General features: G+C 36.3%; 1 long non-coding RNA gene across 2 annotated transcripts; it reads left to right on the top strand.

Annotated features, from left to right (window-relative positions):
* Positions 1-337: 337 nt before the first annotated feature.
* Positions 338-17,838, top strand: LOC141727148 (uncharacterized). 2 transcript variants are annotated; one of them, XR_012578193.1, is made up of 5 exons: positions 338-544; positions 2,120-2,216; positions 3,591-3,731; positions 4,552-4,717; positions 17,491-17,838. It is a non-coding gene; the product is annotated as an uncharacterized LOC141727148 (long non-coding RNA). The 2 variants fall into 2 exon arrangements; XR_012578194.1 differs by lacking the exon at positions 17,491-17,838 and adding an exon at positions 5,479-6,141.
* The last annotated feature ends 223 nt before the right edge of the window (positions 17,839-18,061 follow it).

Raw genomic sequence — 18,061 nt, 5'->3', positions numbered from 1 at the left:
CTGATCCAGTTCCTGCTATGGTTTAACAGCATACTCCAAGCTTGGCTCCAGTCCCAGTTCCTGATCACTGTCTTTCTGTTCAACTGAAACTGTCTGGGCCCAAATCATCGTATTTGGCTGAAGACCTCTTCTGATATTATTCCTTCAAATGTAAGTTATAAACTAAGTCTTTAACATGTTTTTAAAAAAAAACAACTACAGACCTATTTTCATGTTCCCATCTGGTTTTATTCTTCCTCTGTAATACAATTTAGAGAAGACCTAGTGTGCAGTACTTACAGAGTCTGGCAGATATAATCTTCTCTTAGAGATCTAATTTTAAAATGTTATCAGCTAAGGAAAGTCTCTGTAGGAAATCAGTTCCGGAATATGGAGCAGACTTGAATATCTTACTTTGTATTTCACCATTTTGTGAATGACCTTATGTAGACAATTATATTGGACTAATCGTTTTACTGTTCAAGAAGGATATGACATACCTATTTTGAAATTAGAGTTCTTTATGCTTCATGTTTGGTCTCATTTATCAGTCAGACCAGCACTTGTAAGTATAAATATTCATTTTATGACTCCATGTAGTGTGGCTGAGATGCTGTCTGTGCTTTTGTTTAGATACAAATCTGATTTATTTATAAAAGTGCATTGAAATGCACTTTATAGGTATTCAGGATTCCTTTTTGTGCCTTTTTGTTGTTTTTACAGTGATTAAGTTGGTGTTGGAATAGATGAGTGGAAATCAAATCCCCTCACACTAGCACTGGTTTAAGGAAATGCATAGTATTCCTCAAGACAGGAATTTTAGGTGAATTTATCTGAACACTTATTTGCCACACACTCTTACACTGATGGATTTTCACTCGTATCTATTTATTCAATAACATCAGTAAAAGCAGTTTCTCATTTTGCTTTTTATGGTCTTAGCAACTACTACTTACAAGCTGCCACTGCGAAATAATTTTAGCAATTAAGTCGGCCAATGCTAATTATTCTTTTGCTAGTGTCCTATGTTTTCTGCTCCCTATTTGGCTAACAATTGTAAAGCTCAAAGATTTTTGCTGTTGTGTATGAGAAATAGCATATGAATGATGTGGCTTTTGATTGCAATCCCTTATAAAGCAGAGAAGAGGTAATCAGACACGATTTCACAACTGTTTACATGGAAATTCTTACAAGGATGACTTTAGAGCGTTGCTCTTACCTGCAGTAGACTGCAACCTGTAACTCTTTGCAGTTCCAGCAGTGGCTACTGCTGTGGATTCAAATGCTAAAATGAGAAGCCACAGCAGATTTTCCAAAGACAAACTGTGCTCTGTGTGTGTGTGTTAGTTGTGTGATTGTGCACCCCCACATGTATGGATTTAGGCATGTAGATACAGATAGAGATTTGTACCATTATGCGTATATTTGCTTGAGTCTTCCTTGCAGCTCATTTTAAGGTCTTCTCAGATGGGAAACATGAAGTCCCCATGGAAGAGAGCAATGGGCCTTTGACTCTGGACACAAAGGACTTGCTGGATTATGGTTTGTAGGGAGGCCTGTCATTCTCCTCAGCTGAAATATCTACAAATATTTTACTACGCTGCACAGAATGGTGCTGACTGTTGTAATGCAAAGAGTGATTTAACCAGAGTTTGGAAATCATTGTCTGCAATTTTTTTCAAAAATATGACAAACTTACAAAACTTACAAGATTGGGTGATGTCTGTATGCTAATGAAATATCCCATCCAGATAAATATCTTTATTCAAATAAAGCTGTTAGAACATGGTCTTCAGAAAGTATCAGCACTTCCAATTTGTGGTTAAAGTTTATACAAAACAGAAGATGATTTTCATATTAATTTTATTAATTTCTTGTCAAAATGTTAGAATAAAGATAATGAATATTGGAAATTTGTCAGTTATTTCAACATGAAAAAATATTGGAGTATTGGTAATTTTAAGTTTCCCATTTTAATTGATGTATATTTTTAGACTTCTCAAGATACACATGATTTTAATAACTCAGTCAGTAATATCTTTGAGATATTATGACAGAAAAGAATAAGCCAACTCAACTACTTCCCAGCAACCAAGTTTATCTGCTTATTCCCTCAACATTTTCTTGTTTTACATCCCAGTAGAACTGGTTTGGAAACTGTCCACTACTTGTGATTCAGACAGCTGAGCCGTTTATGAGGTGGACATGTTTTGAATTCCCACATCTACCTTCATCAGGTAAATGTCTCCTTTTATCAGGTAAATGACCAGCCTATTTAAATTTTGTTTTTCATTGGGGGTATTTCAATTCTATTTCAAAGAACAAACAACATCCTGTATTTACAGTTTTACTGAGACAGCCACATTCTTGTGGAAAAGATTTTTTGTTTCGTTTTTTTGAATTGTGTCTGCCTATAAAATATGTGTTTGTCAAAAATTAGAAAACTTATTCCCGCATCAGTTGCATCTGCATTTGCAGAAGTGAAAAGTTCTACTTTCAAACTGTAATGTAACCAGACTCAAGTGTTTGTCTTAGTAGCACTTAATCGTGGCCATAATACCTCTGCCTAAATTTTACCTATTTTAGCAGTTTTGGCTTTGATTAACTGTGTCCTAAACCATGTTACCAGGAGTTTTACATGATGAATATGCTTAAGGAATGATCAGGACACAATTTTTGATTTCCACATATAGGAAATTGTTTCTACTTTAAAAGAAGCAATAACTGATTATTGAAGAGAAAATGCCCCAGTCACTATGAGACTAAGCAGTGAAGGGGCTAAGGAAGAAAGGAAAATCAAGCAACACCAGCATAAGTGAGCTACAAGTTGCCCGTAAAACTTTGGCAACATCTGAGGGCAGAAGGGACTTGGAAAACTCCTAATCATAAGAAATAATTTTTAGACAAAAAAGGAAGAGTTGTTCATATGCTAAATGCAGGAAGACCTTTCCCTGGAGCAAAATTACATGAAGGAATGGCACCCGTATTTCCTGGAGCACTGATTCAGGCACAAAGCAGACTGCAGACAGGCCACACTATCATACTCAGAGATCTTTGGTGATGTGTTGCTTAATCACAATTTTTTTTGCTGCCACATCAGACAGTACAGGTGACAAAGAACTCAAGTTCTGTTTTGTCAGATCATATGAATTTCCCAAACTTTCTTGTTGATCAAGCAAAATTGCTTACGTTACAAAAATATTGAAATATTTATTTACCTGCTTTACAAGTGCCAAAATAATCTGCTATTGCTGCTTATCAGCAATTTAAAACCTTGCTGTATGTTTGGGATATCTCTTAATCCCAGGAATATCAGAGAATTTCTCTTTACACAACATGTCATATAGCTTGAAAGGAATTTCCCTCCAATTTGTGTTGTATACATTTTATGAACAGATCTTTCTACTTCAATTTGGATTTACAAAGTCCTAAAAACAATGATAAAATATTTTCTTTTCCTTCTCAATCTGAAAAAAATAATTCTACTAAGATAAAAGCTTTTAAATTTCTATACCTCTAGTCTCTGTTTAATCACCACTGTCACTTCCTGCTTCATTTGCTGCTGGTTTTTAATCATTAACACACAATTCCTTGCATTTTTCCTTTTTCAGGTCATTTTGTTTCTCACTGGGATATTTTAAGCCACAATTTCTATTTAATACACTAGTTGTCATGTGCTAAATCCACAGAATCATGTTTAAAATGTCAATAACTTCTTGAAAGGGGTTAATTTTCATCACAAAGGCGTTGAGGTGAGTAGTACTGCTAATAGAATACATATACATAGAAATTGTATGTACAATACATAGAAATTGTATGTACAATACAATACATAGAAATTGTATTTTCTCCCAGGCCTGGGTGGAGCATCAGGTATTGAGTTCCCCTGCAAGAAAACGTGATGAAAAACAGAGACAGTTTGTGCTTCCTAGTGTAACCTGGCAGCCTAAGTGTTGATATTTCATGGTAGAGCAATGTGAAACCACTTTATCTTGTCTAATGGGACACAGCATAGGAATCAAATGTGTTAATAAGAGTGCTTGTTCGCAGGCACAGTGGTTGCCAGCTAGCTAAATTTGTGGAAAATAAAAGAACAGAAACTGCCTACTTGCTGTGGAAAAAAATAATACTGCTCCATCTGTTCCTGCTTTCCCACACCTTCTCCACTTAGGAGAGAGAGACCTGTGAGAGTTGTTCTGCCTTGTGGAAAGAAAGCTGTGATGCAGACTCTCACGTGTTGGTGGAGCAGGGATCCCAACGTTGTATGTAAACAAGTCTTCCATCTTTGCTGCACTAGGAGTGCAGATCCTTTCCCCAGAAGAAAAGCACATACCTTTGCCTAGGTTTGTTCCAAACACAAGGGAGAGGTAGCTGAACTTTCTGGCAGAGGTTGGAATAAAAGTGATGTTTCCTGACACTGAGACAGGGAAAAGGACATCCCAAATTGTCCTTTCTGCATATCCCATCTAGCCTCCTTACCTAATTGGAAGAATGACAAGTTTGAGTCTTCTGGGATGTCCTCCTTAGAGCTTCCTTGCAAGTTTTCTGATTTTAGGGTTTTCTTTTTTCCAGAAGTCAAGGAGGGGACTGCCACCTGCTATTGGACATATTTCTGTGGTTCTGCTAAGAAGCTTTTCTTGTGATGGTTGTTGGCTCAATAGCTCTAGAGAAGATAAAGGTGGAAATTCAAGCACTGGAATGCAAGATAAATATCCTCCTGCCAGCTGGTGGAGGAGAGGTGAGGAAACGAGATTAAGAAGGACTGGTTTATCAAAGAAAATCCAGGGTTCAGTTAAAAGATAGGGAAAAGAAAGAGGTAAAGGGACTGACAGCTGTGGTTTTTCTGGTTAGAAAGGCATACAGTAGAATGAAGGGGAAAACAGGAAGAGAGGAGAGGCTCTGAGAAAAACAACTGAAGGCAGCAGAAAAAGTGAAGGGAAAGACATTTTGTGCTAGGGATTGGCCATGATTAGAAAAATCAGGGGCCAAGAGAGCAACAAAGGTGATGTCTGATTTTTAAGACTGGAGGAGAGGAATAGCATTAAAATAGGGGAATTTGAAAAGGGAAAATTTGTGGTGGTGATGGAAGTGGGAGTGGGGAGAAATATTAGAAAAGAGACGTGAAAATAGAAAGGAAGAAAACTCAATATTGTATTCTGGCTTTCATATCTCAGTAATTTCAATAGGGTAGTACTAATTCGTAGCCCTTTTCATTTAGAATGGAATATGTCAATGAAGGACAAATTAAACATCTGATATCTGGAAATATTGCAAGTGGTGAATTAGAAAGTTAAATACATCTTGTGCAACATCCATGGGTTTTCACTTATAATACCACACCAATTACACAGATCTTTCTATTCATAAAACACATTTGTATAAGCATTACTATTATAAATGACCCATTCTTGGAAGATGACAAAGAATACATTGTAAGGGCTTTGTACAACAATTGTAACAGGTGAAAAACTTCTGCATTCCTTTCTTGTTATGTCTTAGGAACTTCTGGGAACAAGAAAGGCACTGAGTTCCTTATATCCCTAACCACTGCTGTGCAATTTTGAGCCTGACAAACTAACTAGACCTCAGCTAAGCTAAGGGAAAATAAAGTCCTCATTGTTAAGCCAGAAGAAAAAACTTGCAGCTGCTGTATATGTAGGTAAATACATGGAAAATGGAGATTATTATATCCACCATGAAAACTGCTAGTTTACGCATCCTGCCATTTCTAGGTCACATCAAACTGCACATGGTGTGAAGAAGTGCAGATTCCAATTTAGGTAATGTATATGCAATTGGAGTAGAGCAGGGGACCATGACCATGACAATCCATCTCCTGCAGATTAATGTCTGGTGCAGGCAGGTATGTCATAAACTGTAGCTTAATATGGAGAACCTCTCCGTTTTCCCCTCATTTTCACTAATGCATTGTGTGTGCTTCTAAGAGATTCACAGTAGATGTAGGGCTATTGCTTTTAAATGTTGCCTCTGACCCAGATAATGTCAAAATGTCTGAATACGCTATGCTCTTTTAAGAAAGAACATCTCTAATGCAATGCAAATGCACATTGTGGGGAAATTCCAGCTGAGAAAATGAGGCCTTATATTTCTAAAACTATATACATGTCAATAGCCCATTATTCTCAAGTTTTAGACGTAATTGCAGCCCATCTTGGAATGAATTCCTGAAATAATAAAATACACTGAGTAGCAGTTACTATGTCTTCCAGTTATTTTATGCTCCCCCCTGCCCTGCAAAATCAAAAAAAAAAAAAAAAAAAGAAAAAGAAAGAAAAGACAAAAGTGAAGTGAAAAAAGTAGAGGAGAATGGCGTGAGGAAGGGAGACAGATGATAAAAGTGAAAGTCATATCCTTTTCTGCAATGTGTTATTGGAACACTCTGTGCAAAAATATGCTGGGCTCCTAAAAGGCATTACAATATCAACGCATCTGAAGCTTTTGTATAAATGTATCTCAGTCCAATTTTGTATGACAAATTATTTCCAGGCAATTAAGAATATTTATAATTGTTTTCTTTGGTTGGAACTTTATTCTATTTCCAAATTTCTTTTAAGCTAATGTTTCTTATAAAGCCTGAATAGCCGTCATTTTGAAAGAATTCTCTCTTAGTCATGTGAACTGCTCCTCGCAACCATCTTTTTCTGATAAATTTAACATGTGCATAGTACAGCCTTTATCTTCATTATTGGTAGATTTTAAGGTATCATTATTTCACTGTGGAGTTTCCCCCCTACTCCCCTTTCCTGGAAGAACTCCAAGAAACAGTTTCTATGATTAAAAACAATGTAGATTAATATTAAGGTTGTGCAGAGCTGCAGTATTTCTTTCCTTTCCTTGCTGTCTTTACTTCCCTCACAGATTTCCCTTCTTTGGATGAAACCCTATACTTCTCAGTAAATGAAATATAAATGGTTCAATTGCCTAGTCACATTTCTAGGGTGGAGAACATACACATAGATTTCCTGAAAAAAACAGTATTTTAGCAACTGCTTAAGAAGCTAAAGGGCTATTATGCCATGAATCCATTACAAATAGTTCCTTGGAATACCAAATTTGAGGTACAAATGCGTGTTTACTGTAAAGGCCTTATGAAGACTTAAAAATGTGAATTTAGTTTGCCAGAGGAGGTAGTTTTGTGGAAATGAACAATCACACAAAGAACAAACTTTCCTTCTCAGTTTCACATGAAGCAAGAGGTAGATGCAGATAGTTCTCAGCCTGCTTTATTCTCCTTTCTGTCCTTTTATTTTCCTTTACTTAAGGGAATCTGGGGTCTTTCTATCTGACTTGTAGAGGTGCTGTTAATTATTTAAACCTTTCATCTTTCTTTAATTTATGTCATAGCGTAAGCGTAATTTCTAATTTTTATCTGCTTCTCATCAAGCTGCATTTCTGTCATTGTTTGTAAGCCTGAGGATAGACGAAACTGTAAAATTAACTGTGTTTCAGTCTTTGAAAGAGAAAAAAAAGATAAAAAACAGTCTCCTTAGGACTTAGTGCCTCTGGTAGTTGATTAGTCCCTGCAGTAGGGAAAATTAAATTTTGTGGTTGAGACCCAGCATGCTTGGATGGTTTAATAATGCTGTGGCCATCATCCAATGGCTGACAACCAAGAACTGAGGTACTTTCTGTTCTTTACTCCCTCATGCAACACCTGAAAATCCCGGGGCAAATCAAGCAGCAAATTAAAGCTCAAAAAACCCCTCACCTGCAAAGCATGTATAAGGAACTAATTTTAATGCTTTCAAGCTGAAGTCATTGGGACAGGAGCCCAAAAACCAGTGACAAAGGTATCTTAGTAAGTTCTTAAAGCACCTTTTTTCAATTTTTTGTAGCTCCAACTGGGCTTGCTGTTTTAATGTATTTCTGCTTCCAGTGCATTAAAGCCAAGTAGCTCCTAAAAGCAATCAAGTCACATGAAGCATTTCAAAAAGCCAAATCAGTGATTATGACTACAAATATAAATGAAGACTGTGGCTCCTCAAATATATTTTAGTGTAAGACATTCCCTTCCAACGCCCAAGACTGGCTCTAGTACCCAGTCTGCACTCAAGTGCTGCCTTTGGATTAACTGTCCAGGATGGGGCTTTGCATGGCAAATACATTTCCTGCCATTGGGGCAGTCCCTGAAGATGTCTGTGTTGTGACCGTGTCTGCCAAGCAAAAATGGCTTTGTTACCTAGCAATGAAAAGTCAGTGCTGGTGACACAGGATCTGTTATTCCATGGGTAAAAAGCAGTAGTGTGACATTGGATCTGGATTTATGCTATGTATAAAGTATCGTCAAAAAATAAATAATATGAAAGTGTGTTTTTTTAACCTCTAAGATTTTTTCCACTTTGTTTTTAATAAAACAAAACAGAAACCACAGGAAATTCAGATGGAAGGAAAACAGCCATTTTATGCTTCAGTGCTGAGAACATGGTGGATATTTTTCTTCCTAAAGCAAATACCTTTACTCTCAAAATTTTGGCAAGTTCAGTTGGAATTTTGCTACATTTCCACTTCAATGCAACATTTGCTGATGAGAAAAGTAGCATTTTCTTTTTGGATCAGATGTATTCTTAGAATAATCTTGAAGAAACATCTGTCAGTTTTGGTCTGATTTAGATAGAGGCTTCTGCCACAAAGACAGCAATTTCTTCTTTAAACATTTACTGCAGTAGTATCAGAAAGCTACATTTCAAGGGCTGACTTCAGAACTGCTAAAGCAGGATTAGATGGAAGACAGAAATGAGACCAGGAACTTTAGTGGTAGTTCTTTTAATCAGATTATAATTATGACAGTTATGGCCATTGAAATTCTGTCCTTGCCTTTAAATTCTCTTTATCAAGAGCGCTTGGGAAAAAATGCTGCAGCACCACATTGTTCTGTTTCTTGGTCTGTCTTAGCTGTTGAATCTGTCTATCAGTTTTGCAGCCCGTGGTCAACTTCAGAAAATTTGATAAAGGCAGAAGATAATATGCTTTTATCGGTATTTCTCTATGAAGGATAAACAGTTGCAACTCATTTCCCTTTCTATACTGACAGGTTGCCCCATCAAAAAGTTTGCCCAGACAAGTCAGAGACTACCCTGAGTGTGCTAAGTCTATCCAACCAACCTTTAAAAAACCTGCAAAGAGACACAGAGCAGAGCTGAGAAAACCATGCACGTGGAACATTAGATAAACATCCATAGAGACTTGTATTCAGGTGTTTAAAACACAGACTTAAAGAAGGGACTGGGGTTTTGGAATGTTGTTATTTGAAGGCATTTCTACCAGACAATTGGACAGGCAAGCATTAGAATGACTGAAAACACAGGCCATTGCTCAACCAAGGTCTATAAGTTTAATATGAAATTGTGTTTTTTTAGTTTGGAGATTAATTTTGTAGTTTAATATTATTTAGTAGTTGCTTAGATAGGTATTTATCTTACTCTTTCCTTGTGGCAAGCACTTTGCTCCAGCAAATATCTTCACATTTGGTGTTTTATAGATGTAAGGCCCTCTTTTTGTGTACATGGTGACTCAAGAATGGGACACTGAACTTCTCAGGGCTGTAAAAGTTACAGAGGAGACAGGTTTAAATGTCTGCCCCAAATAAAAGTCAACAACTTAATTCCATGTGCCAGTCTTCTAGTCTAGTCAGAGTATCTTGTGTGATAACTTCTGCACCCAGGAGTCCGGGAGAGTGATTAGAAACAAAGGACTCCCCAAGCAGAAGATATCATTTCCCAGGAATCCAGAGTGTAAAGCTGTGTTTCCTCCACGTTACTTCTGAACCAAAGTACACATTTTGAAAGCCACAGAGTTTCCCCCCACCTTCCTTTTTATCATGTTAAACTGTTGGGGGTTTTAGTTTAGTTCCTCTGTTGGTTTCGCTGCTAGTTTCTATAAGCAAGCAGTAAGATTTCAATATGCTGTTCTGACATGTTTTTCCCAGTTTAGACAATGTTCTTAAATCCTTACCCAGCCTTCTTTTCTTTGTTTAGTTTTTACCCTGATGGCAGTCCTGGTTTCCCTGCCACTCAGAATGGTTGATGCTGTACATTCTCAAGGGCATTTGCTAGCGCAGTCATTCCTCGAACTCTCAGACCTATTGGTAACACTGTTTTCACAAGGGTGATTTGCATTCAGTCTAGATTGAAGTCCAGTACGTGCCCACAACATAAAATGTGCTTGTTATGAATGAAGTATATGCAGTGCCTCTTAAGAATTCACCCAACATAATTAGATACACCCTGGTTCATCTAAATGTTATCCAAAGGCTAAATATCTGAAGCTTTAATTGAAAAAGCTCATTAACTTTAAATACAGCTAAAGTTGTTGAAAAAATCTCAGTGGAAAGAGTAGATTCTCCATGAAGACCAAAAATAAAAGCACATTTGAGTCTGAAGCTATTAATCATAAAGTTGACTTGCATAGTTGTGCTACGTTTGAAGTAGGTCTGAGTGCTTAATTAAAAAAAAAAAAAAACAAGAAAAAGGAAACTTGTGCATGCATGCTAACTAAATTTTGCTATTTTTCTGTGTGTTTAGTGGATTTCAAGTACATAAAGAGTGCAAAATAAAAAGAACTACTTGATTTAGGAGCACAGTAGACAGGTCCAGAGTCAACTTGAGACAAGCTGCTGATTATGTGTGATACTTGCCCACAACTTGTTAAACTAATAACTGTGTCTATGGAATGTCACATCAGCAGACAAGCCACCATCAGAAGAACATTCAACATGAGTATATATGAAATTTGCTTTTACACCCTACAGAATTTCGTACCCAGAGGTAAACAAGCCTTGGGTAGTCTAGTGTGCAATGCTGCAACCAGAGAAAGCTCTTATGACACAGGTGGTACTGACAGTAAGCTTCCACCTAATGAGTCCCTTCCAATCTGGATGGGAATTTCACAGGATTTTAAAAGACTTTCTTAATATCTGAGCAGTGTTGTTCTTTCAGCATTTATTTTCCAAACCCCTGAAATATTACATTTTTAGTATTCATCTGAGAATTAATTTCTCTTAACCTAAATGATCAAGAGTCATTGCTTTCAAATTATTTCTGTGGGAAAACAAATAATATATAATCAGGCTTCAAACCTGATCAATCATATATTACACCTGAACAATTGTCCTCCCTAAAATAAATAACCCTTGATATTAAAATAAAAAGAATAAATTCTGAACCCAACCCCACCTCTCTTTTCCTTTCCCAGAGAATTATCTATTAGAAATACATTTTGGAGATGCATAGCCATAGTAGGTCATTGTAATGCATGATTACATCACTAATTAATAAAAATGCAAGTTAAGAAAATTATTTTCAGGATTTTCAGTTTAAAAACATAAAGATGCAGTGAAATCATAAAAACTAATGGTACTAGGAGAGTGTCTTCAATTTGCTGATTTTTCATAGTATTAATACCATAGAACAAAAATTAATAGACATATTTTGACTATTTCTAAACTTCATTTCAGGCTTCATAAATAAAAAAAGAAATCATGACTTTAAAAAAGTCCTAATATAAAGTAATGAAATTAGAGACACACACAAAATATTATTTAAACTAATACAAATGTATTTGTTCTTCAAGTAATTAAAACATTCTCACAATTTTTACAGGTATAGGAGTTTGATTTATTTGTTCTAAAGCTCACTATTCTGCTATTTCATATTACTAATTTTTATGCATTCAGATGCCCAAGAAAATATTCTACCTACATAAGGATAGTTCCATACAATTCATTATTTCCAAACAATGTTTTTTTTCACCTGATAGTCATGACATAAAAGTTAACATGTTTTAAGACTGATAAAAAATCTGCTAACTAGATTCACTGGCTGTTGTTTAGTAGATATTAGGAGACATTTAGTAATTAGTAGATGTTTAAGAACATGTAGGTGATATTGCGTTTAAACCTGTCACAGAGAAACTGATGTTTGCGTTTATGATTATGAAAGCATACAGTTAACCTCTTAGTATTGTTCTGAACATGTGGAGAAATAATGTATTTCATCACAAATTGTTCTGAACATGCTTATAACATTTTTAATCAGGCTGTTATTCTACTACCCAAACAACTAAATTGGTTTATAATTAGAAGTCTCTAAATTAAAAGAAAACAAATGAGCTGCTATTTTCTGTGATGCTGAGGGAAGAATGAACAAATTTATAAGTGGGATTGCTAAACCTAATCAATTATTCAGAGAGTTGTCTTTTAGCTTCCTTCCAACAGATTTGTGTTTAGGACCATTAAACCAGTACCATTCGTGAAAATATATGAAGAAAAATCAAATGCAAGTAATTTTTTCTTGGTTTTGATGAAGTTCCTAGTTACAGCTAATGTTTGTACACATGATTACTTGCTTGGAATGTAACAAGAAAAGAGAATATGAAGTCTATTTGTCATTTTAATAAATGTGGCTTATATCTTTCTCTTGTTAGAGAAGAAATCAAGTATTTTTCAGTCTGTTATTGTTGAATATAGGTAAGTCTAAAACTCTTCCCCCTTAAAAATGCAGAAAAAAATTTCCAATCTCACAAATTTGCTTTAATGGCTGTTCTCACTCTGAAGCGGAGTTTCATCTCTCTTGTCTTGGAAAAGGCTTTTCTTTAGTTGGTTGGTTGGTTTTTTCTCTCCACTCTTTCCGCTTGTGAAATGCAAGCTTGTCAACTGGAAAACAGATCTACACCTATTAGCATTTAACCAAGATAAATGCTGGAGTCAAGACCAAATGCTGGCAGAGGCGCTGGCCTTAAACTAGTCCCATACCATGGAAACTTGTTTGTCTAAACCCTTCATGAATTACAAGTTACAAAAGTTACAATTAAGGAGCACATTTCTACCATCACATTTAATTTGCAATCAAATGAGGAAACCCCCAAAATTAAATGACTACTTTGATTCAAGAGTGGTTCTATCCACATGTGTTTAAAGTGAGACCGTATTTGACTTCATAATGGAAAGTTACATATACATAATGTTCCCTGAAGATATTACTTTCAGATAAACATCCAGTCTTCTTCCCACTTGAAGGATGGTTTATTTCTTTTTCAGGTAATGCTCAGATTGCAAAGGAAATAGGTGTGCTGTTTACATGCCTCAAGGCATGTATTAATACATACCCAACCAGTTTTGTTGAAAGGTACAGTCTTACCTAATGAAACTAAAAATCACACTCCCTGCAACGTGTGCTGGAGGCTTTTAAGACACAGAAAGTCTCCAGAAAACTCTCACTTTGGACAAGGAAAAATGCATTTCCTGTGCACTTCATAATTAGCCATAAAAAGCTTATGTTATTTTTTGGGAGAAATGTTAGTACAGCACATGTTCGGAGCATTGCATAAAAAGGATTTTTCCCTGCAATGCTCCAGTTACCATGAGTTGGTTTTTCTTGCTTGTGCGGGCTTTTGTGAGGTTTGATGCACACTCTTCAATCAATAAAAAACCTCCTGAACCATGAAACTGTCCTTGGAAACAAGATTGGGATAATACAAATCCAACAAGAATAAATTTTTCCTAATTTTTAAGTGGATTATAATAAAATGCATACTATCAAACAAAGTAATAGATGCTGAAGGTCTAAAATATGTTTGATACTCCAAACTTTTCACAAGATTTATACCAGCAAGATTATCACTTGGTACAGATAACATTGATAATGAAATTAATCTGTAGTCCTGGTTGATCTGCATTGCCTGTATTCCAAGAAACAAACCTTGCCAAAGGAAGTAATGATGGAAATATAATCAACTAGGAGAAAAATAAATATGAAAGAAGGTTGATGAACTTATGAGTAATCAAGCAGAATTAGATTTTTTTATGTGAGCTCAGTTTATGAATGTTGAACAGCAAGGAAATCTGTTTCTGATCAGATGTCCTTCTCAGCCTGGCCTGTGTCAGGAACAGTGTGGCCAGCAGGAGCAGGGAGGTCATTCTCCCCTGTACTCAGCACTGGTGAGGCCACACCTCAAGTGCTGTGTCCAGCTCTGGGCCCTCAGTTTGGGAAGGACCTTGAGGCGCTTGAGCACATCCAGAGGAGGCAATGAGGCTGGAGAGGGGCTGGGAACACAAACCCTGTGAGGAACGGCTGAGGGAGCTGGGGGTGTTTAGCCTGGAGAAAAGGAGACTCAGGGGTGCCCTTATCACTCTCTGCAACCCCCTGAAAGGTGGCTGTGGTCAGGGGGGTTGGTCTCTTTATCCGGGCAAAAAATGTCAGAATGAGACACAGTCTCAAGATGCATCAGGGCAAATATAGGTTGGATATTAGGAAAAACTTTTTCACTGCAAGGGTGTTAAAGTTCTGGAATGGCCTGCCTGGGAGGTGGTGGAGTCAGCATCCCTGGATGTGTTTACAAAAAGACTGGACATGGCCCTTGGTGCTATGGTTTAGTTGAGGTGTCAGGGAACAGGTTGGACTTGATGATCTTGAAGGTCTCTCCCAACCTTGCGTTTCTGTGAAATCCCTCCCCTGCCAAAGAAATAGGATGTGAATTTTGCACTGCAAATTGTATAGCTATTGATTTTCCATACCATGTTTTGGGTTTAATCTTCCTGTCTGAAGACACTGATGGGTAACAAGTGTAAAATTAGTTTCTAGAGCTGGATTAAACTAATAGACCAAGAACACTGTTGTTAGTCCAAGAGACTTAAAAGAACAATAAGAACATCCTAAAAAGTCCTGACTAAATTCTTGTAAAATACAGGGTTTTCTTTGAAAATAAATATAGTGAAAACTGTCCTTTCTTCCATTTATAAATTAGACCTATTCTCTTTCTTAAATATTCCACATTTTTTCATTAAAACCATAAGATAAGATTTTACTGTTCAAGGTGTATGTGATTTCTAGCCAAATATACAAGGCACAAGTGAAAAATACTCTCTGGATATCAAAAAGAAATTAGAACGTAAACTGGATTTTTTATGACTAATTTCATTCCTTTTTCTGCAATAAATAAAGATCTGCAACTGTAAACACTTAACAACTGTGCTGATAATGAATGAATCATGAAAGAAACGAGCTTATTGTCTCCTAGATGGATCAGTTTCTGTGAAATAAAGAGAAGGAAAAAATCTATTTATGTTCAAAACACAAAGCACATGCAACTCTATGAAAACATAGTGCATTTCTGTTGCATACATATCATTTCTACAGTTATTCTTCTGACCATAAACAAAATTTAAGATGTATTTTGTGAGAAAAGTGAATTTCACTGTGTAATTAATGAAACAAACAAAAAAGAAGACAAAACCTTCTTGTTAAATTCACTGGGTCAAATTTTCCTTAAGAGACGTACAATGGGCAATGTTTCACCATCTGTGAAGACCAGACATGGCCTTTACATAAGATAACTAAATTCAGGTGACAATTTCTACTTTGGTGATCACATCTTCAAAATAATCTTGATTTTTTGTGATTTTTATGCAGCAATAGCGACACAGACACTAGCAAATATCAGAAGGAAGAAGTAGAAGGAAAGAACATTGATGGAGGGAAGAAGTGCTGTTAATCAGAGGCATCAAGCAAGTGGCCTTTGAATTAGACAGGAAACATGGAGAATAACTAGCTACATTTTGCTTCATGTTATGTTTTTGGGAAAGGTATTTCCCAAAATAGAGTATTTGGTGTAAGGCTACAGCAGCTAATGAAATTTTGGTCTTTACTGCTTTTGACTTATTAATTTCTTTCTCTATTCATATCATACTGTGACTGCTCAGAGATGTCTTTTATTGCTTTGAAAAGGCTGCTGGAGATCCTCAATATTGACTTCCTGGGGTCCTTTACCCTTTCAAAGGGTCACATCTTTTACACAGGAAAAGATAGATGTCTGGTCGGAGATAAAGAAAGCAAATAGTTTTGGCATGATTAATAAAATAGGTCTGGCTTACAGTGCGAACACCAAGAAATGAAAAGTGATACCCCTGTGACAATACTAGTCTGTTCTTTAGGGATGCTTGGTCCTGGATGTTTCTTTACAAGAACTCATGGCTCAGAAATAAGTGGGGATCGTTTAGCTGCTGGTTTTGCAGTCCTGACTGCTTGAGGATCTTTGATCAGTCGAAAAAGCATCCCCAGCCATGGGCAAAGGCATTGACACACGTAATCTGCTGTGTACACTGCACTTACGGAATATCTGAGTCCTAGCAGCTATGATTAAGTAGCTCGTGTGACTTCCTCCTGCATGACTTTATTGCCATAGCCAATCTCACATTTAGACTCCTCAAACCAGCACACAACTGCTCAGCAGCAAACAGAACCCCCTTTGGAGCAGTATTTCATGGCACTTCTACACTGTTTTCTGATTACACCATTTGTGAAATGGTCATTCATTCTAAGTCCTCCTCTAGTTAAACTGGAATAAAAATTAGCATTGTGCGTGCCAGGATTTACAGATTTTAAACCAGAAATATTAGAAAATGCCTTTAGACACAAAAAGCAGAAGTTTTCATTCTCTCCACCAATTCTTCATAAAACTATGGATTAACAACCTGAATGTGCCTAAACTTAGCATCCAAACAACCACGCAGAAACTCTATGATATAACTAAAATGTGGTCTTCCAGTCTAGCCAACTTGTTGAACTAAGATTCTGAAGACATCATAAAAATCCTGTCTCGTACCACATATCGGGGTTGATCTGATGCAATTCACTTATAAATCTTATAAACTTATATAAAAAAATCAGTTTATAAATCTTTGTCTTTAAATCGGAATAGTGCTTCCCTACCTGAAGTGCATGTGGTGAAGATAAAAATGGTTAATCATCCTTTTGGATATTGGAAATCAAATAGTCCAGTGAAATGAAATGAAATGAACAAACCACACAAGTAGATAAAGCAGCCTGAAACTATTTCTAAATTCCTACTTGCATAACCAGCTAAATTTCCTAAAATCTCTGTCTGTACTTAGTATTATTTTCATAGCTTTGACACTGATTCACTACAGAGCACATTTTAAGTCAAGGAAGTGGTCAAAGCACTAGACTGTCTGAGTTGAAGAAGCACTTGGACAAGGTTGCCAGGCACATGGTAGCGATGAGATTCTTGGGGCTGTCCTGTGCAGGGCCAGGATTTGGACCCAATGATCCTTGTGGGTCCCTTCCAACTCAGCATATTCTATCATTCTATGACTCAAATACATTGTACTGCTTCTAATTTAATGTTGCCATCCTGAATGTTTACATATGCTTCTGTGTACTTCCCACTGTAGAGAGTTTGTCAGTGATACTCAAAAATGTGATTTTATCCAGTACATATGATGTAGACATAATGACACAAAGTAGCAACATGGCAAAGATTACAAGGATATTTGGATGGAACATTTGCAATCTTTAGGGTAGGATCTTGCAGTTGCACCATCACAGAGAAATATTAAACCACTCAAATGAAGTCTGAGAATTACTGATAGCTGGATTTTACTGATAGCTGGGAATTACTGATAGCGGTTCAGAGATAGGATTCACAATTATCTTTATCCACCTCACAATACTTTTGTGTTTTGCTGTTGATTCCTAGATGAGACTTCTGACTGTTCAAGGTAATGAAAGATGTACTGCAGTTCAAAGGATGCATAGAACTTTCAGACTCCTACAATTCACTGGTATGAGCACATTTTAGTCACACTCAGAACACCTGTGTATTCCTTATCTTGTTGGGAAGAAAAATAAATCAATATTTCAGTGTGCATATTAAAAAAGCTGAAATGCATGCTCTTTATTAAAAATATGTTTATGGTCACCAGATGTGATTAATGTATATTTTTAGGCAACTGTACTGATGTAGAAAGGAAAACAGAAAACTAAAAAATCTCATATATAATGTCTCTAACTGCTCTGAAATAGTAGTGTAAGTGTACATTGGAAAAAGCTGCAAAATCTTTCTGATGATCTGATTCAGATTTCATTGCATTACAAGTCAGAAGTTATTCTGAATAAACTAAGAATTGATTTGTTTTCAAATAATGTTTTTTTGCTGTTTATTTTGCTTTCGTTTTTGATTAAATTGAACTTTAGGGGAAAAATGCCACCTTTTACTATTTATTTTAAACTTTACTTGTATGTGAAGCAATTGCTTCTGCTGAAAAATG

This window comes from Zonotrichia albicollis, chromosome Z, assembly GCF_047830755.1.
Source record: "Zonotrichia albicollis isolate bZonAlb1 chromosome Z, bZonAlb1.hap1, whole genome shotgun sequence".
Taxonomy (NCBI): Eukaryota; Metazoa; Chordata; class Aves; order Passeriformes; family Passerellidae; genus Zonotrichia; species Zonotrichia albicollis.
The sequence above is the reverse complement of the archived record's forward strand: the minus strand, read 5'-3'. Positions and strand labels throughout refer to the sequence as shown.